Genomic DNA, 20,927 nt, shown 5'->3' with positions numbered 1-20,927 from the left:
TTGCTTGTTCTGTTACATCCATCTTGGTGGAAAAGATGAAGTTCCTTTGTTCTTCTTTTCTTTCTAAATACTTAGTTTGCCCTAAACCCTCAGCCCTTCAGCTGCCAAGAGCTGCATGGAAGAAAGGGGCAGAATTCTTCATCAAGGCCCGAGCACATGGCCCTGATGAAGAGAGCAGCATCCATGCTGCCTGCTTGATCAGTGGAAGAAGGAGAAAGAGGAAGTGGGAGTGGCAACAAACAGCTTCCTGAGAGTTGCATTGTGGGACAACTCAATTTACATGCTAATTCACATGCTAATGAGGCATGCTGGATTTGCCAGGACTTACAACACTCCTTTTATTGTTGTGGGGTTTTTTGTCATGGTTTTAATTCTCTTGTAAATCACCCAAAGTCCCTTGGCAAGTGAGAAATAACTGGGCACCTTAGAATTCGAATAAATAAATAAATAATATCTTATATTCACTGAGAAGAACAGATGCTGATGAAAAGAAACAAAAGGGCAGGAAATACAAAACGTAGATAACTGTTCTGAAAAAAAAAAGATGGATTAGCTCTTCTTTGAGGCGGTCAAATTACCTAATGAGCTTTATTCCTTTTTTTGTAACACCTCAACAGGATTTTAAAAATTTAATTCTATTATTGAATTTATATGCTGCCTTTCTGTTTATTTCAAACTAAAGGTGGCTTACAACAATTATAAACCAATCAAACTATAAAACATAATTAATATAATTAAAATAGAAAATAAAATTTAACGTGTTCAAAATGACTAAGAGTTAAAAGCTTGGTGAAAGAGGTGTGTTTTTACCATCTTCCCAAGTCCTGGGAGAGCCGCATTAGTTCCTGAGAGGCTTTCGGATACAATCAAGGGGTTGGTCTTCATGGCGCAAGGCTGAGTAGCTTGTGGGATTGCTTATCCCCAGTTGAATCTGTCTGTCTCATGAGAACCAACAGGGTGGATCTATAAAACAGTGTCATCTGGTGGGACCAGGAGAAATACTGTACCTTCTGTTGTGGTGCCTGCCTTGAGATTCAGAGGGCCCCGACTCTGTTGGCCTTTCACAAAGCCTTGAAGTCCTGGCTTTTCCCCTGAGCACTGGGCCAGGATGCTGAAATGACCTGTTTGTGAACTGAATTATTGTGAGCTGGCCTCAGCAATATTATGTTTTTCATGCTGTTTTTTTAATTTTGTCAATTTGTTTTTGATCTTAATCCTAGAGTCTCCTTGGTGAGTTGGGGGGCTATGTAAACTGATTAAATAAATAAGAAACTTGTCACCCCTTCTCAGGCCACCAATTCTTGGAGGGTGAAGGTTTGCAAGCTTCTAAAACTAATGTAATAGTTTTATATTACATAAATTGCTTCTAAAACTAATATATAGTGATGATATCATCAATACTGTAGTCAATTCCTGATCTTTTGCATTTTATACTTCCTGGAGGCAGATTAAGGTTATAGATTACAGTCCAGAGAGACTTTCTCTATACTGCAAAATAACAGGTTTTCATTATTCTGGTTGAGGATATATAGTGGAAATATCTATACATGGTGCTGGCTTCTAGGGAAAGGAGCAATGCCTACACAGAGAAACATACTATATCCCACTATAAGATTCCTGTCAGTGAGATAGGTATCACCCAGGTTCAAAGGTGAAGGCAAACTTACTTTCAGTGTATCACAGACTTTCCCCACAGATATTGGATAAGGGAAAAGGTAAATGAGGCATATTCTCTTTAGCATCCATCCTCTAAAGATTACAGCTTGGTTTGCTTGCTTGAATAAAGTATCTGAAGGTGCTTGTTCTGAAGGCGCCTTTCAAGGTCACACTAGCCTTTGGGATCCAGTGATTACACATGCTTCTCCCATCAGCAAGTTAATTTTAAACTCTATATCTGAGATTAGGAGACAAAGACATCTGCAATTTTCTTCTAACTCTCAAACACATGCAGACAGAACAAAAGTCTTTTCAATCCTCTCCTCCCATACGTGAACAGATATTTGAGAAAGCATCTGTTAATTATGTAACTGAGCATCTTTCGCTTGTTTGCAAGCAGGTATGGACTGACCTTATCTCTATGCATGGATTTCCAGGACACTTGTTGTTTTCCTCCAGAGCTAGGAGAATAAGACTTGGTTTGCATAATACGATAAATCAAAATATGGTTTGTTTTGGTTCAGTGTATTGTAACCCCAGCTATTATGGCAGGTGAATGTAGGCAAATGTAGGCAAATATATATTCAACAAATCTTACTTAAAGAAATGTTTTTGTGTGATCTGTAAGCCCATTGTAGGACTAATAGTACCCGTGGACATCCATGGGGAGGCATGTGAAAACATGTGCATTGTGATACAAATTCTGCCCCTTGTATACTTCTGTGTAAGACAGTGACACAAGTACAAAAGATAGAGCTTGCATCATGATGTCATACTGCACATCTCATTCTTTTAGTGTCACTCTGGCTAGCTGTGGACACCTGTGATGGTATCCTACTTTGACTGGAATCCTTCGATGTACTCTCATAACTCGGTTTATATGTGGCTTCAGTGGTATATGAACACAGTGATTTGTAAATCATGGTTTATGATCTCATATGGTCTCAGCTATTTGTGGTTTGTTCAAAAAAACATGGTTAAATATTCCATGTGAGCATAATGACACTTGGAAAGAGGGAATTAAATAGTCCTTTGCCTATCACCTTGAAACAAATGGTGAAAGAGAGCTGGCAAAAGCTTGAGGAGGAGCAAAGATTGCACATGTGCATCCAAATTGAGTCTCATGCTCCCTTTTAATTGCATGCTTAGGGCCATACTCAGATAGGTAGCGGGTGGAGCCCAGAAAGCAATTATTTAATTCCAATTACTCTTAGGTAAAGGTAAAGGTTTCCCTTGACGTAAAGTCCAGTCGTGTCCGACTCTAGGGGGCGGTGCTCATCTCCATTTCTAAGCCTTGGAGCCGGCGTTGTCCCTAAGGACCCGTCCGTGGTCATGTGGCCGGCATGACTCACGGAACGCCAATTACTCTTAAATATAATTAAAATCAATATAATGAATATGGTTATTTGCCAGTTGTATCTTTAAGAATTTTCTCCTTCAATTCTATTACAAATCAGAATTGGATAACACCTTTTAAAAGGTGTTATCCTCTAAAAGCTTTCTCTGTGGGAAGCATGCTCGAGTTAGATCAAGAAGACATCTGCTTTCCCACTCAACACTCATTGCTCCTGGGGAGCCCTTCCCTGGGCTTACTGGGAAAGCTCTGTCTCTGTTTGTGTTTTCCAGTTACAGAGTGCAAGGATGGGCAGATAAATGTGTATGTGTCACATCTGTTCCTGTTGCAGTAGCCCAACAAATGTGGGTGTTTAATTAATTGATACAATATATAATTATAATGCAAGCTAAAAACCTGGGCTGGCACAAGGGGCAAATAACGTGAGCTCTTTTCATCCATTAATGCCGGAAGATAATGAATGAGCACTGAATGATGGTATCTTAGGAGCAGCCGGTCTTATTATAATGTCTACACATGTGTGAGCTCTTTAAAGATGTTAAAACTAATTTGTAAGCATCCTTCCTGTTTCTTACAGTGGTTAATGAGGTGCTTCTGAGCATGACTTTGGGAGGCTAACAACAGTTAAAAAATGCAATATTGGAACAAGATCACAATAATTACAAATTGGTGGCCAAGGTTAAAAGCTCCCACAGTCATCAGCACAATCATCCCACAGGCTCTGCCCTATGTCCCAACACCCATGCCTGGTGATAAAACCAAGTCTTCAAGACTTTATGAAATGTCACCAGGTTGGGGCTAATCTGATTTCCAGGGCAATGCTGTTCTAAGCAGCAGGTGCCACAACAGAACAGGCCCTCTTCCTGGGACCTCAAGAAGAGCCTGACTGAATCAGACCAAGGGTAGGATTCAGTGGCATGCTAAACTCGCAAAGGATGTAACTCAGTGGTTTTCAGTCATTGGTAGAGCATGTAATTTGCATGCAGACAGTTCAGTTCCTGATTTTTTTCCCCTTCTCTCTTTTGAAGGGGCTAGCTCAGTGTTTCTCAACCTTGGCCACTTGAAGTTGAGTGGACTTCAGCTCCCAGAATTCCGCAGCTAGCGTGTTGGCTGAAGTCCACACAGCTTCAAGTGGCCAAGGTTGAGAAACACTGGGCTAGCTAAGAAATTCATGAAAGAATCTCCTCTGCTTTTGGTCTTGAAGGGTAAACAATATGGAGTTCACACATTGGGCCAAGTCTAAGCCTTAATGTAACTTATCTATCTTAGAATGATGTATGAACCTGGCCATTACAGTTAGCAAACTTCAGTTAATAACTTAATGTTATGTGTGAACCAGGCCATAGTAGTTTGATCAACAAACCATGGTTAGCATAAATTGTGAACCCAACCAACCTATTATTGTTCATTGTACTGTGGGTTTTTAACCCTAGGTTAGCAGCTTAGAGTTGCTCTTGCAAGATGGGCTGCCACATAAAGTGAAAGAATGAACGAATGAATAAATGAAGGGTAGATGGTTTGATATCCTGGTATATGGCACATTTGCTCCTGGAGAGTTCACATAGCAGTTCCTAGCTTAACTTTATTCTCTACTTATTCTGTCTGTCTAATCCCCCTTTTAAACTACCTATATTAATGGCTGTCACATTTTATGGCAATGGATCCATAACAATCCAAAAATATGGTATGGAATTCATTGCCATAAACCAAATAACAAAAAAAGCATTCTTATGAAAGTAAGTTCATTAAAGAGCTCTAAAACATTATTTATTAATAATTGGTGCCCAGGCATCAAAACCTATTGCGCCAAGTTAGTAGTGATATTTAGGGGCCATGGAGTAGAAGCTGACTCTCGGTGACAGCATAAACAAATATTTGTTCCCTTGACTTCTCTCCAGACTTCTCTCCACCCATAGCTTGTCATGACCTCGTTGCAAGAGCCTCACAACGTGGATCATGATCATCAGGAAAGAGAGGAAGGATACAATCAAATCAATGCTCAACTAATCACCCAAGCAACCACACCCATGAACTGATCTACAGCTTCATAGAAGGACATCACAAGGTAATTCAGATAAGCATCGAAGACACAGAAGGACTCACGCCTTGTGCCCCGGAGGACGCACCTGCACCCATAGGACAAAGACGGCAGCCGGGAAAACGCCCAAACCACCATCACAAATCCCATCAACATCTAAATCTCCCATCCGGTCAGGGGATGGGGACAATGGAGGGCGGAGGAGCACGGGGTCCGGCAAGGGGGTATAAAACAGGACACCATGCCACCACGCCTCCATTCCCGTTTTTCGTTCTGTCGAGTATTCCGTTCCAATAAACCGGAAATCCTTAATCCCTATTAAGTGAGTCCGTGTCTTATTCGGAGCGAGGCTGACCCTGACATAGCTCTTCCAAGGATGATCCTCTAGGTTTTTTCATCCTGTTCAATTACCTTGTTTTTTGCCCTCCCTTTCTTCTTTCCTCTAACTTGCAACACATAGCTGTTTTTTCTAGTCCATCATCCATTTGTATCACATGCCCATGAGTAAGGCGAGTAATGGTAAAAGCATCACAATAATGCTACAAATTACTCTTGATATCATCTCTCTATATCAGGGTTTCTCAATCAGGGTTTTGTGGCCTCTAGGGTTCTGCAAGAGGTCACTAGGGGTTCCCTGGAAGGTCACAATTTATTTAAAAATTATTTCAAATTCAGGCAACTTCACTTTAAAAAAGTTTCATTCTCTATTTTCAGTTCAAGAACACTGTCATTGCATATATACGGGCCTACACATGAAATGAATATAATAATTTTGTAACTTCTGGCCTACATTTGAGCCTGAATGTCCAGGGGTTCCCTGAGGCCTGAAAAATATTTCAGGGGTTCCTCCAGGGTCAAAAGGTTGAGGAAGGCTGCTCTATATGGAGCTTTGCATAAGGTCTTCTCCCCACTATCTCTGCTATATTCCTTCCACCTTCTGTTCTGAAGTAATTGTTCATAAAATCATTTAAAAATCCCTCCCTTCTGAAACAGTGAAGCCAAAAAGATGATTGACCCTTTTTTAAGGCAGAATGCCATACCTGATTGCCCAATGCACATTACACCAGGAAGAGGTCAGCTCAGTTTATTTCCACGGCAGCCTCTGTGTACCTCTTTGTCACCTTTGTAACTCTAGAGAACTCTTCTCTTGGAACAATTCCAGCAGTTCTGCCCTCTCCTCCTTTACCTCTCCACCCCTTTGCACAATTGACATGTGGCACTGGTGAACTCGACCGGCTTAAGTCTTAGAATAAATAAGAAGCTCAAGAGTGAAGTTGTGATTCAGCTGGATTTTCAGTGAGACTGCCTCCTTGTTTGAGGAGTGGGGAATAGTACCTGAAAAATATATTCGTCCAGTGTTGCTTTCACTGTGAATTTTGCCATCTTGCACCACCCAGAGTTCAAAGGGAAGAGCATTAATTAGGATTCACTGAAATAATTTTCGTGGTTACAACTTCTGAGCAGGTTAGTAGTATAACAGCTATCCCCATCTGTATTTATTTTTATTTATTTTATAAATTTATTCACTGCCCATCTCTCCCCTATCCTGTAGCTTTGCCTCTCTTGCCTGAACATGGTCATTTGAGTATAACTATTCTGGATTTCTGGGGGTCTTTTTTCTATGGGACATAAGGATGTTTCCAGATGGGTCTCTTCTTCTGTTACTCTGCAAAAGAATTGGTAACCAGTCAGTTTTTTTCAAACATAACGTAAGGTAGACTATCCAGCCAATTGGGGGTTACAAATAGAAGAGGTCTACATCCTCCTTCCTCTGCCAGGTAACACCATGAGTAAGACCTTCCATCTGTTTATACAAAACCAATTCATTTTTTTTAAAGACCTGAAACCATTGAATTTGCAATACAGAATACTCCACTTTCTACCCCAGATTTCTTGTATGTTATCCAAGTTCATTTGGGTAATGTTTTTACAGTTTTGGTAACACTGACTTGTTGATTTAGTCTCGGTAAAACCTTTACTCAATAGCTTAAAACTTTGGAGTTTCAAAGACTGCTAAAGCTCAGGGCAGAATATGGAGCATAGCAAATGTTTTAATGGAATATTGCAAGCTCTAGTAATAAAAGTCAAGGAGCATGCTGAAAAAATGGAACTAAAATTAAATATAAAGAAGACCAAACTAATAACAGATACAACAACCAGCCTTAGAATTGACGATGAAGATATCAAAGTGCTGGAGAGCTTCTGCCTTTTAGGATCAACTATTAACAGTAAAGGAACAAGCAGTCAAGAAATACGCCACAGACTGGAACTTGGTAGAATAGCCATAAAGGCCTTGGAAAAGATATTCAGATGTTGGGATGTGTGTTTACCTATAAAGATCAAAATCATGCAGGCCATGATTTTCCCTGTGACACTCTATGGAAGTTGAAGTTGGCCTTTAAAGAAGCAGGATAGGAAGAGTATTGGCGCCTTTGAACTTTGGTGTTGGAGAAGACTCCAGAGAATACCATGGATAGCCAAGAAAACAAACTGATGGATCATCATTTGAGTTGTGTCCAGAGTTCTCACTCAAGACACAAAGGACCGGGCTCAAATTATCCTACTTCTGACACATTATGGAAAGACCTGTTACTGGCAAAGTTAAAAGAAACCTGCCACCTGTGGGCTAGTCTATGCCCCACCTAGTTGCTTCAGGCTAATGGGCCATGAAGAGGACCTCCTAGATCTGGCTAGATGTGTTAGAATACTCTTGGCCCAACCTCCCCTTTCTGGGGAAGTAGAGAAAGCAAAGCTGGAAAGAGACAGAGGCTGTAGTACTAGGCAGAAGATTAAAGAAGAATAAAGTCACCCCCCCCCCAAAAAAAAGAGTCAAGAAAGAAAAGAAAAAAATTGGTTGAACGATTGCAGTTCAATTAGGAGTGACCTGCAGGGAAAGGCGAATAGCAACATCATAGTGTTCTCAGCCAGAAGGGGATTATCTCAAGGACTGCAGTTTTCAGGTAACCTTATAACTACAAAATACAATATATAGAGAGCCAGTTTGGTCTAACGGTTAAGGCATTAGGCTAGAACCTGGGAGACTGCGAATTCAACACCTGCCTTAGGCACAAAGCCATCTGGGTGACCTTGGGCCAGTCCCCCTCTCTCAGCCCTAGGAAGCAGGCAATGGCAAACCACTTCTGAAATCTTTCCAAGAAAACTGCAGGGTCCTGTCCAGGCAGCCTCCAAGAATTGGACACAATTGCACTGATACAAAGGCACAAATAATTAGATTTTGTTGTTGTTGGGTGAAATTTTCATTTGAGATGTGATGATTTGATTAAATTGCTTTAATTAGTTAAATTCAGGGATGGTAACTCTGTGAATGGCTGGCCTCTGAGGATTGTATGGTGTTTTGATGTGTTGGAGTTCATATACCTCTGGATAGCATTTGATGAGAAGCAGGGAAAGTTTTCTCAGAGGTGTTTGGCTGGCTAATATTAGACACAAAACCTTGGATTAGATACCCCTCAATTAAATTTCATGGATCTCATAGACTTTTATAAGCTCTTGACTAAGGGTTTTTATTTTGCTCCCAGGATTTAGAGCCAATAATCCTATTGGCAACAGACATGAAACACTTGCTCTCTCCTTTTGTTTTCCTGTTTACATGCTTGAGGAATTCAGTGATATAATTTCAGGAACTCTAAGAGGAAAAAAAAAAGACTTAAATATGTATATATCCATCCTAACATTATGTCCCAGAGCGCAGCAATCATTATGACATAAGGAAATAATGTATGTAAAAAACGTGCACCGCAAATACTCTCCTTTTAAGCAAACAAAAAAGGAATCCTTATGTAATTGGCTGCGTCCAGCATTTCTTAAAGGATCCATTCCCCTCTCATGATTTGCTTTTCTACAACCTGCCAGCAGATGGGATGAACAATTTTTATTTCAAGTTTTTCAGTCCAAATTATAAAAACACCAAACGCTTAAAGCCGGAGGAGTCTTCTTTGGGGTAATTAATCAGTCTCATCGAGGTTCAACTAAGCCTTTGGCTGGATTAGTAAACACTAATAAAACATAAACGATGAGTTATAATCATCAGGGCTAGATTAACTCATCGCTAAGACAAGGGTAAACACGTAGTATTGCATATTAGCATAACTGGTGGTGTTAAAGCTACCATAATCTGGGCTGCAAAATTCCAGGCAAGGAAATACCCAAAGCCCTTTGTTGCTATCTAGTAGTTCTTCAGATTTCAGCAGTTTGTAGGTGGTAGCTCTAGGGAAGCACTTTCATTGAAAGGAAGTGCTTTTAATCCCAGGTGATCCAAATCTTTTCATTCAGCCCTTTGTTGTTGTTTTTAATACAATTTTTATTGAAGAAATTTTTAACGAAGTAAAAATCATGAAAGAAAATATAAGATAATAAAGAAAAATAGCAAATAGTGAAAAAAGAAAAGAAAAAAGAAATAGAAAAGAAAAAACAAAAAAGTTTATAAGGAAGCAGCTTTCAATTTTCTTGACAGCAGTTATAAATACATTTATGTTTTGCCCTCTCTCTCTCTCAAGTCACATCATAATTTCCTTCTTTCCATAAGTTACCCTTAATAATCTTCAAACCCATAAATCACAAGTTCATTTTTCTCTTTTTTAGCAAAAGGTCCATAAGGGGTTTCCAGTCACTGCTAAACGTAGTTGTTGATCTTTCTGTAATCAAACAAGTTAATTTTGCCATCTCTGCAAGTTCTGTCATCTTCACCAACCATTCCTCCACTGTCTTTCCATTTTTGCACATAAAATAGTCTTGCAGCAGTAATCATAAATAAAAATAATCTTCCATGGCTCTTCTCTAATTGGCTGTCCATTGTTGTTTATTCATTCAGTCACTTCTGACTCTTCGTGACTTCATGGACCAGCCCATGCCAGAGCTTCCTGTCGGTCGTCAACACCCCCAGCTCCCCCAGGGACAAGTCCGTCACCTCTAGAATATCATCCATCCACCTTGCCCTTGGTTGGCCCCTCTTCCTTTTGCCCTCCACTCTCCCTAGCATCAGCATCTTCTCCAGGGTGTCCTGTCTTCTCATTATGTGGCCAAAGTAGTTCAGTTTTGCCTTTTATATCGTTCCCTCAAGTGAGCAGTCTGGCTTTATTTCCTGGAGGATGGACTGGTTTGATCTTCTTGCAGTCCAAGGCACTCTCAGAATTTTCCTCCAACACCACAGTTCAAAAGCATCGATCTTCCTTCTCTCAGCCTTCCTTATGGTCCAGCTCTTGCAGCCATATGTTACTACGGGGAACACCATTGCTTTAACTATGCGGATCTTTGTTGTCAGTGTGATGTCTCTGCTCTTAACTATTTTATCGAGATTTGTCATTGCTCTTCTCCCAAGGATTAAGCGTCTTCTGATTTCCTGACTGCAGTCAGCAACTGCAGTAATCTTCACACCTAGAAATACAAAGTTTTTCACTGCCTCTATGTTTTCTCCCTCTATTTGCCAGTTATCAATCAAGCTGGTTGCCATAATCTTGGTTTTTTTCAGGTTTAGCTGCAAGCCAGCTTTTGCACTTTCTTCTTTCACCTTCATCATAAGGCTCCTCAGTTCCTCTTCACTTTCAACCATCAAAGTGGTATCATCTGCATATCTGAGATTGTTAATGTTTCTTCCAGCGGTTTTAACTCCAGCCTTGGATTCCTCAAGCCCAGCATGTCGCATGATGTGTTCTGCGTACAAGTTGAATAGGTAGGGTGAGAGTATACAGCCCTGCCGTACTCCTTTCCCAACCTTAAACCAGTCCGTTGTTCCATGGTCTGTTCTTACTGTTGCTACTTGGTCGTTATACAGATTCCTCAGGAGGCAGACAAGATGACTTGGTATCCCCATACCGCTAAGAACTTGCCACAATTAGTTATGGTCCACACAGTCAAAGGCTTTAGAATAGTCAGTAAAACAGAAAGAGATGTTTTTCTGAAACTCCCTGGCTTTTTCCATTATCCAGCAGATATTGGCAATTTGGTCCCTAGTTCCTCTGCCTTTTCTAAACCCAGCATGTACATCTGGCAATTCTCGCTCCATGAATTGCTGAAGTCTACCTTGCAGGATCTTGAGCATTACCTTACTGACATGTGAAATAAGTGCCACTGTTCGATAGTTTGAACATTCTTTAGTGTTTCCCTTTTTTGGTATGGGGATATAAGTTAATTTTTTCCAATCTGATGAACTTCTTATTGCACAATTTAGGATCAGACTAAAGAGATTAGGGAAGACCCACAGATCAGCTAGATATGAGCTCACTAATATTCCTAAGGAATATGCAGTGGAGGTAAAGAGGTGATGGACTCATCCCTGGGGGAGCTGTGGGTGTTGACGACTGACAGGAAGCTCTGGCGTGGGCTGGTCCATGAAGTCACGAAGAGTCGGAAGCAACTGAACGAATAAAAAACAAGGATGCATTACCTTGACAGCATCATCTCGCTATCCCTGATATCGTTATCCTTCCTATACAGGTCTTCCGTATATTCTTGTCACCTTTTCTTGATCTCTTCTTCTTCTGTTAGGTCCTTGCCATCTTTGTTTTTGATCATACCCATTTTTGCCTGGAATGTACCTCCGATGTTTCTACTTTTCTGGAAGAGGTCTCTTGTCCTTCCTATTCTATTGGCTTCTTCCACTTCCGCGCATTGCTTGTTTAAAAATAATTCCTTATCTCTTCTGGCTAACCTCTGGAATTTTGCATTTAATTGGGCATATCTCCCCCTATCACTGTTGCCTTTTGCTTTCCTTCTTTCTTGGGCTACTTCTAGTGTCTCAGCAGACAGCCATTTTGCCTTCTTGGTTTTCTTTTTCTTTGGGATGTATTTTGTTGCCGCCTCCTGGACAATGTTGCGAACTTCTGTCCATAGTTCTTCCGGGACCCTATCTACTAAGTCCAGTCCCTTAAATTGATTCTTCACCTCTACTGCTTATTCCTTAGGAATATTAGTGAGCTCATATCTAGTTGATCTGTGGGTCTTTCCTAATCTCTTTAGTCTGATCCTAAATTGTGCAAGAAGAAGTTTGTGATCTGAACTACAGTCAGCTCTGGGTCTTGTTTTTACTGACTGTATAGATGTCTGCCACCTTTGGCTGCAAAGGATGTAGTCAATCTGGTTTCGGTGTTGTCCATCTGGTGAAGTCCATGTATAAAGCCGTCTCTTAGGTTGTTGGAAGAGAGTGTTTGTTATGCAGAGTGAGTTGTCTTGGCAAAATTCTATCAGTCTGTCCTGCTTCATTTTGTTCTCCCAGGCCATGCTTACCTGTAATTCCAGGTGTCATCTGCAGACCTTAGCATTCCAGTCTCCTGTGATGAAAATAACATCTCTTTTAGGCGTATTGTCCAGTAGGTGCTGCAGATCCTCATAGAACTGCTCTACTTCAGCTTCTTCAGCATCTGTGGTTGGGGCGTATATTTGGATCACTGTGATGTTACATGGCTTGCCCTGAATTCGAATTAAGATCATTCCATCATTCTTTGGATTGTATCCAAGCACTGCTTTAGCCACTTTACTATTAATTATGAAGGCTACTCCATTTCTTCTGTGGTCCTCTTGTCCACAGTAGTAGATCTGGTGGTCATTTGATATGAAGTGGCCCATTCCAGTCCATTTCAGTTCACTGATGCCCAAAATGCCTATCTTTAATCTTGACATCTCACCAATAACCACATCCAATTTGCCCTGGCTCATAGATCTTACATTCCAGGTTCCAATGGTGTGTTGATCCTTAGAACATCGGATTCGCCGTTCACCACCAGCACCGTCGGCCGCTAGCCGTCCTTTCGGCTTTGAGCTAGCTGCGTCATCACGTCTGGGGCTAGTTGAACTCATCCTCTGTTCCTCCCCAGTAGCATTTTGACCATCCTCTGACCTGGGGGTCTCATCTTCCGTTGGTATACCGACATATCTCTGGTTGTACTGATCCATTTAGTTTTCACGGCAAGAATACTGGGGTGGGTTGCCATTACCTTCCCCAGGGATCACATTTAGTCTGACCTCTCTGTCATGACCTTCCCGTCTTGGGTGGCCCTTCACGGTTTAGCTCATGGCATCATTGAGGTGCTCAAGCTCCAGCACCACGACAAGGTAATGATCCTTTGCTGAAGTGGCTGTTCATTAATCCCAGCAGAAAAAAAAAGTTCTGGTTTCAATTGAATGTTGATCTTTAAATTCATTCAGCCCTTTGTACAGCTGCCATGGCAATGCCATGTTGCAGTTTTGCAACAACCACCAAACTGTGGGGAAATCCACATAGCTTCCTCGTGCCAGGGTGACGACAGCTCACTAACCATTTCCCAAGCCTGCACACCTCCACCTATAAGCTGGTGTTGTCTCACAGCTGAGGTAGCCAGTCTAGAAACAGTGTTTTCCCTAAGACTTACCTGGGAAGCATCATTAGACTAAGATCACAATCCGACGATCTTGTGACATCTTAAAGACTAACAACTGTAAAGATCTGGGACTGTTTTTCATGGAGTCAGCAAAGTCCCAGGATTCTTATACCAAAACGTATGTTAAGTAGATCATCATTTATGTTTATGTATTTATGTTTTATTTTTATCCATTCAGTCATGTCTGATTCTTGGAGACTGCCTGGACAAATCCCTGCAATTTTCTTGGCAAGGTTTTTCAGAAGTGGTTTGCCATTGCCTCCTTCCTACAGCTGAGAGAGAGTGACTGGCCCAAGGTCACCCAGCTGGCTTTGTTCAAGGCGGGACTAGAACTCTCATACCATGCCTGATTGGCTCTTGGGCTGAGAGAGAGGGACTGGCCCAAGGTCACCCAGCTGGCTTTGTTCAAGGCGGGACTAGAGCTCTCATACCATGCCTGATTGGCTCTTGGGCTGAGAGAGAGGGACTGGCCCAAGGTCACCCAGCTGGCTTTGTGTTCAAGTGGGGACTAGAACTGTCTCCTGGTTTCTAGCCCAGTGCCTTAACCGCTACACCAAACTGGCTCAATGGATTAATGAGTTAATCATTAATTCAAGAATTCCGAACTACTGCTTCATCACTTCTTCCCTCAGCACTTCTTTCTATAACAGCTGTTTTAAATACTTTCTCACAAATCAGTCTCCATGGATTTAATTAAATAGACTGTGATCAAGGATGTCTGTATCCTAATATATTAGGTTAACCCAAGACACTGCTGTTTTGCTGCAAAAGATTAATATGGCCATCTCTTTGGAAATAGCCCCAGAATCTGCTTGCATTCCCTCAACTTAACTTGGTTACTAATTGATTGATTATGTGCCATCAAGTCGTTTTCACCACACAGAGTGTTACTCAATCCATTAATTGAGTTCACTTCATTTTGCACCTTGACCCATAAACTAACCAAAACGGCTGAGAGTTCATGCACCCAGTATTACAAATCAGAAAAAAAAAATCTGGCTTAACTTCATACAAGTTAAGAGAATTTATCTTATTCCCCTGACCAAGTAAGGGGAACACAACCTCTGTTCGTGAGAGTAAAGCTTACTGAACTCCCTGCGGTTTTCTTCCAGAAAGGCATGCAAACAACTCGACTGAATAAAAAAATCAAAGTGTAATTAGTATTTCTCTTTGAAGTGCACGCATCTTAAAGTTATCAGGGTTGAGAAACACCGGTCTAAACCAACCCCTAATTCCTCTATTCATGCGTTGGCCCTTTAAGACATGCGTCTCCATTCAGCTTGGAGCCGGGAAGGCCGTACCATTCCTCGTGTGCGTGGGGAGGGAACTGAAGGGTAGTGGAAGGATTCACTTCGCCAGGAACTGACGCAGGTGGAGCCGCTGGGTTGGACCTGGAGCAAGATACAGAAAAAAGCAACCCTTGGAGAGGGAGGAGTCTGCCCGGAGCACGTTCTTGGTCCATCCCCCACGTCGTTCAGTGGTATAGTCCGTTCTCCACCCCTTCTTTCTTTCTTAGTCTTCGGGTGGAGACCTGCTGCTGTTGTTGCCGGCTGTGATTGCCGTCGTTTTCTTTCCACTCGGGACCGTTGGTGGGTGAGTGAATGCGGGACGGTGGAGCGCAGGAGCCGGGTGGGGGCCCCAAGTGCTAAGGGGAAGAACCGGGGCTGGGTTCCTCTCCTAGGTTCCTCTGTTTTTTCCGCTTTAAACGAAGGTGAATATAGAGGCCGGATTCCTGGGTGCTTGCTTGCTTGCTTTAAAGGAGAAAGGAAGTCCCGTCTAGAGGTAGGAAGTAGGGAAAAGTTGATGTTGCGATAAGGAGGGGTTGCAAAAAAACCAAGTGGCATCGTGTGGCATCCCGGGTTTTGGGCCTAGGGAAAAGCTGGGATAGGAGGGACTTCTGAGTTTTCCTATTTGAAAAAGGTTTAGTTCATAGGGTCCAGCGAGGCCCTTGGCTGTCAGCCTGGGCTGGATGGATTTTTTGCCTTTGAAAAGGAAGAGAAGGGGATGGGAGGCTGTAAAAGCAGAGCACCAGACTTCATTGGGAAAGGAGTTGATGAGATCAATGCCACCTTCCTTGGCAAGATGGGTAAAAAAAGAAAATGAAATCAAAGCCTTTGATCCGTAATGCTGGCATAAACATCTCTTTTGACACTTTAGCTTTCTTTGGTTTGTGGCTTAGAATGAACTTTAAATGCAGGCAGGTGAAGAGCCTTCAATTTTTCAGATGGGGCTGCCTGTCAAGTGGAATGTACTAAACTGAGAAACTCTGAATTGTGAGATTGTGCCAGGAATCTTGGAGTGTTGTAAATGAGCTTCAGTTGAACTCTGGAGCTGTTAAATGCAGCAGAAGCATGCTTAGTTTCAGAAGACACTCTTCTGTTAACTTGCTAATGGAGGCTGGCAGGAAATCTTGTGTTCTGTTAAGCAAGTGAAGGACTTATATTCAAGGACACCTCCAGTATCTTGGGTCTACTTTGATAGATGAATTGTCATACATTCTGGACTTCTGGGGCCTTTTGAGGAACCCCAGGGAATGTGAGCCAAGGATGCCTTGCGGATAGCAATTTTTAACAGATTAATGTCTTAGAAATTAGTATGTAGAGAATGCACCATTTTAATTGATGTCTAACTGCCACCTAAAAGGGACACATTTTTCAGTAATTAAGGATGAAGCTTTTGAAATATTAGGGATATGCAGTGAGCTGAATTCCATGGCATGATTTGGAAAAAACAAATTGGAGTGTGCGCACATAGCCCCTGTTGGCTTGGTTTTTTTTTATCCGTGCAATCGTGTCTGATTCTTGGAGACTGCCTGGACAAGTCCCTGCAGTTTTCTTGGCAAGGTTTTTCAGAAGTGGCTTGCCATTGCCTCCTTCCTAGGGCTGAGAGAGAGTGACTGGCCCAAGGTCACCCAGCTGGCTTCGTGCCCAAGATAGAACTAAAACTCACCGTCTCCCAGTTTCTAGCCTGATGCCTTAACCATTATACCAAACTGGCTCTCTCTCTTTAAGAACTGGCATGTTCTTAAATGTGCCTTAAAAGAGTTGCTGTGCTTTCCAGATCCCCTTTCCCTTCAAATCTGGATCTTTGCGCATCTTTAGAATGTATAGCTAGTCTGATTCATGCCTCTAGATGACATGTGTAAGCCCAAATCGACCCTTTTTTCCATGTCCTGACCCTTCTTCTTGGCCTTATAAGAATAATATTTGGGTTCAAAGAGCTTTGGGTTTTCTTTGTATGGGAATGGTCTTCCTATGTAATTTAGAATCTGTTTCCATTTGTTGTTCTTCCTCTCCACCACCACCCCAGCTGGTCCCCAGTTTGGCAAATCTGTTTCTCTACACACTCATGCAATACAATTGTCAGCCCTATGAGGTAGGCCCGATCAAGAAACCGACTCCCAGGAAGACTAGAACTAAACTTTATTGAGATAGGCTATAGTAACAGAATCTTGCAAGTCTGGTTACGTTTTTCCTTCCCTCCCTCATATACCTCACTGAGACAGGGAAGAGCCAGCCTGAGTCTCTTCCTAATACTATCTCCTTTCCCAGGCCTTAAAGCAGTGTTTCTCAACCTCAGCAGCGTTAAGATGTGTGGACTTCAACTCCCAGAATTCCCCAGCCAGCAAGTCAACAAGCTGGCTGGGGAGTTCTGGGAGTTGAAGTCCACACATCTTAACGCTGCTGAGGTTGAGAAACGCTGCCTTAAAGAATGCTTCTGCCCTTGTTTCTGTAGTAGCTTCTGAATACTCCCTTCAAGGCCATCTCCATGGCTCTCTTCAACGATAGGCTCATTTTTCTGGATTCATGTTTCCCACTGAATAATGCTCCCCTCAAAATTGTTTTAGTCTTGTTTCTTTCTCTTTCTCCAAAGCATATCTTTTGGCTTCAATATATTCCAGTCTTTGATTGTGACAGGTAGAAAGTTATAATGACCTGTTGTGATCCTTGGCAGCAGTTTTCCTTGTTATGTAATATGTGACTCTAATTTTTTTTTTCCCAAACACTCAGTACCACAGAACAAAAGACAGCCTCAAGTATTTATTTAGGGACTGACTCCTTGTGATTGCACTAGTATCGCTTAGAGATCGTGCCCCCTGCTGGCTTTTGGGCATTATTGGTTGTGGAAACCATTCCCTTATAGTAGTGTTCCTTGTCATGATGGTGGAGCTGGCCTGTTCATTTAGATCAGAGATGGCTAAAAGATAAATAGTGGTCTATTGATGGAGATTTGCAATTGAATAGCAACAGTCGGGTTGGACTAGATGACTTTTAAGGTCTCTTCTACCTGCTTGATTCTCTGAATTTCTGACTAACAAAAGTTTAACCATGGCAACAAAATGTCCCACATTGCTAAAATGAATAAAATCCTGTGTGTGTGTGTGTGTGTGTGTGTGTGTGTGTATATATATATATATATATATATATATATATATATATATAATAGAGATTTCTGTGTAGAATACTAGTGAATTCCTTTAGTTCAGATACGTAAAACAGATTCCTGACCTTAGATTTAAAAAAAAACACAAGTTAGTGTCTTTTGCACAAGAGCAGTCATTCTTAGGACTTCAGGAAGAGTAGATCCCACAAGTCTGAACTGTGATCACTCTTGTATTAAACGTACTTCTATTGATGTTTGCTGTGAGCATTACTGTAACTTTTCTTGGGCGATAGCGCCTCTTCTCATTTTGCAACCAAATTTGGTTTCTGTCCCAGAATTTGATGAGTTCGTCCCTGGAATGAGGAGTGGGAAGAATCTCTGGCATCTGGTTGGCTAGGTGTCTTTTAAAAAAAAGAGAGAGAAACTCATATTTGCTTTCTGAAATCGAATAGCACATTATGTTCTGTCTCTGTCCCCCTCTCCGTCCACCCTACCTCATCTTTTTGGGACACCAGTTCATCTAATGCCAGAATGAAATGAAATCCTGCCACAAGTTAAGGCGGCAGGATTTCATGAGATTCTTTTTAGGAAGAGTTTGGAGAAATCCAAGAATGAGGGAGAGGAAAAGAGTCTTGTTGTGCTAATTCAGGGCTTTTCTTGTAAGCCCTGCCTGGTGAGCATGGACAGAGAAGTAATCCTAAAGCAGGAAGGGGCCATTTAGGCTCTGGGGCCCAACTCTTGCTCATGGCAGGGATCCAGATTTCCAGACTGATGGCTGTCTAGCCTCTGCTTCAAATGCTGATATGTGGACTTCAACTCCCAGAATTCCCCAGTCAGCATGCTGGCTAGGGAATTCTGGGAGTTGAAGTGTACACATGTTAAAAGTTCCTGAGATTGAGAAACAATGCCGTAACGCAGGGTTTCTCAACTAGGGTTCCGTGACAGGTCACCAGGAGTTCCCTGGGAGATCACAATTTATTAAAAATTAATTCAAATTCAGGCAACTTCACATTAAAGAGTTAAGTTTCATTCTTTATTTTTAGTTTAAGAACACTGTTCATGCATATATACAGGCCTACACATGAAATGAACATAATAATGTTGTGACTTCTGGCCTATAATTGAGCCTGAATGTGCAGTGGTTCCCCGAGGCCTGAAAAATATTTCAAGGGTTCCTCCAGGGTCAAAAAGTTCAGAACAGCTGGTCTAAGGAATTGGTTCCACTGTCAGACTATCCTTACTGTTAGGATGTCTCACTTCATGTAACTTATGTCCATTCTTCCATGTCCTGCACTCTGGAAGGAGAGACAACAAGTCTTAATCTTTTCCTGTGTGACATTATTTCAGTATTTGAAGAGTGCAGTTGTATCTCTTCTTAGCTTTTCTCAAGGCCAACCTCTCTTCATAAAGCTTGGTTTCTAGTGCCTTGATCATCTTTGCTCTGATCTTTGAACCTGTTATGATTTTTCTGAATTCTTCCTAAAATGTAGTGCTGAGACCTGGACCCAGTACTTGAAGAGGGATCTGACCAAAGAATTGAGAATAATAATAATCATCATCATCATAATCATATGCCACCCGAATCTCAGTGATGCTGAGTAGTTGGAAATTTACATCTCTTTTAACACAGCATATTGTTGTATTTGTCTTCTCTGCAGCCACATCACATTTTTGACCCATTCTCTTTTTTGCAAGAACTATTAGCAAGTCAGGTATCTCCCATTGTATACCTGTGCATTTGCTTTTGTTTCCTGTGTGAAGAACTTTGCATTTGTTCTTGTTATGCTTTATTTGGCTACTTTCAGCCCATTTCTCTAGTGAATTAAGACTACTTTGAATTTTACTTCTCTAGGGTGTTGTTTATTTTGTATCATTTGCAAATTTGATAAACATTTTCTCTACCTCATAATTCAATCTCTAAGGAAAGCAGTGAAGAATAGAGGGCTCAGGACTGATTCTTGTGCCATCCACTTGATACCTTCTCCAATCTGATGAAAATACATTGGTATGGTGGGCACCAAGTATGATTTTTGAGCCAGCTTTGTGTCCACTTAATGGTCATGCCATCCTGTGTACCATTAACTAGTTTGGGAGGGAGAGAGATTGCAGTTGCTACAGGTGTGATTAGATTCTCAAGTCTCATGAGCCCTAGCCAACATGGCAACTCTCTAACATGGTTAGAGAGGACTGGAGTTGTGGTCTACATACATTGGAAGTGCTGTTGGTTTCCTATCTTTGCTGTAGAAGTTTCATCCTGAAGGGAAAAAGGATAGGAACGCAGTGTCTTTTCACACAATACACAGAACCATAAAGAAACCATGCTGTCTGAGTTCATACAACTACATTTTGGTCTACTTCTTGTGAGAATCCAGCCAAAGATCCTGGACTTGTTGGCCTGGGTGGCTGCAACAATTTTTTTATTAACTGTATTATGAATTTTCCCCTTAGGCATGCTAGCTCAACAGTTTTCTTGATTATAAAAATGTTGTCAGTTAAAGCTGCACGGCTAATATGCTGCTCCAGAATAAAGACTTGGTAGAGTCCCTCTCTTAGTCACCTGTGGTAGATAAGGGTGGCAGAATTTGTCCTGGCAAAGTTGCATATTTTCTCTTTATATATGGACAGTTTTCATTGGTATGTGCCAGTGAACTGAAAATGTTCACTAAGAAGAGGGACTGTCAGTTGGTTTAAGATATTTTGTCCTGTTATCCCAGACTGATGTAATCAACATTGATCCCTGTGAGACCAACTTCCAGAAAAATATCCTAAGAATTGCACTTTTAGTGATCAACTGATGCGCACACAGTAATCAATTTAAATTAGCATGTGAGCAGTTGTTTTGCATATGATGCAATGAACTAGCTTCTGCCCCTTCTGCAGCTAAGTTCAAATATCCCAACCACCTTTAGAATAGTTTGTTACCTACTTTTTCTTGTCTTCTCTTTAACTGTAAAGAAATTCAAATAAAAAAGGATGGTGACCTAATTGGTGCCACCATTGCAGGATACAGGATAGGTAGGTCTTCCCTGCCCCCATTTCTTTTGGGATCCTAATTAAGCCTTGGCTTGCCTTTGGAGATGAAAAAGTGGTCAGGGATCAGTGAACAGCATACCTTATTCAGAGG

The 20,927-nt window shown here is 41.5% G+C and overlaps 1 protein-coding gene across 4 annotated transcripts in view; it reads left to right on the top strand.

Annotated features, from left to right (window-relative positions):
• The first annotated feature begins 6,361 nt into the window (after positions 1-6,361).
• Positions 6,362-20,927, top strand: part of LOC134493586 (NADPH--cytochrome P450 reductase) — a 68,218-nt gene continuing 53,652 nt past the window's right edge. For 2 of the 4 annotated variants that reach the window (XM_063298257.1, XM_063298283.1), the window contains exon 1: positions 14,910-15,009. The gene's annotated coding sequence lies outside the window, so the exon portion shown is untranslated. Of the gene's footprint in view, positions 6,513-14,909; positions 15,014-20,927 lie in introns of those variants that run through there. The other 2 variants (XM_063298273.1, XM_063298265.1) reach the window with 2 other exon arrangements.

The sequence above is a fragment of the Candoia aspera genome, chromosome 1, assembly GCF_035149785.1.
Source record: "Candoia aspera isolate rCanAsp1 chromosome 1, rCanAsp1.hap2, whole genome shotgun sequence".
Lineage (NCBI taxonomy): Eukaryota > Metazoa > Chordata > Lepidosauria > Squamata > Boidae > Candoia > Candoia aspera.
This window is presented reverse-complemented; position numbering and strand designations above follow the sequence as displayed.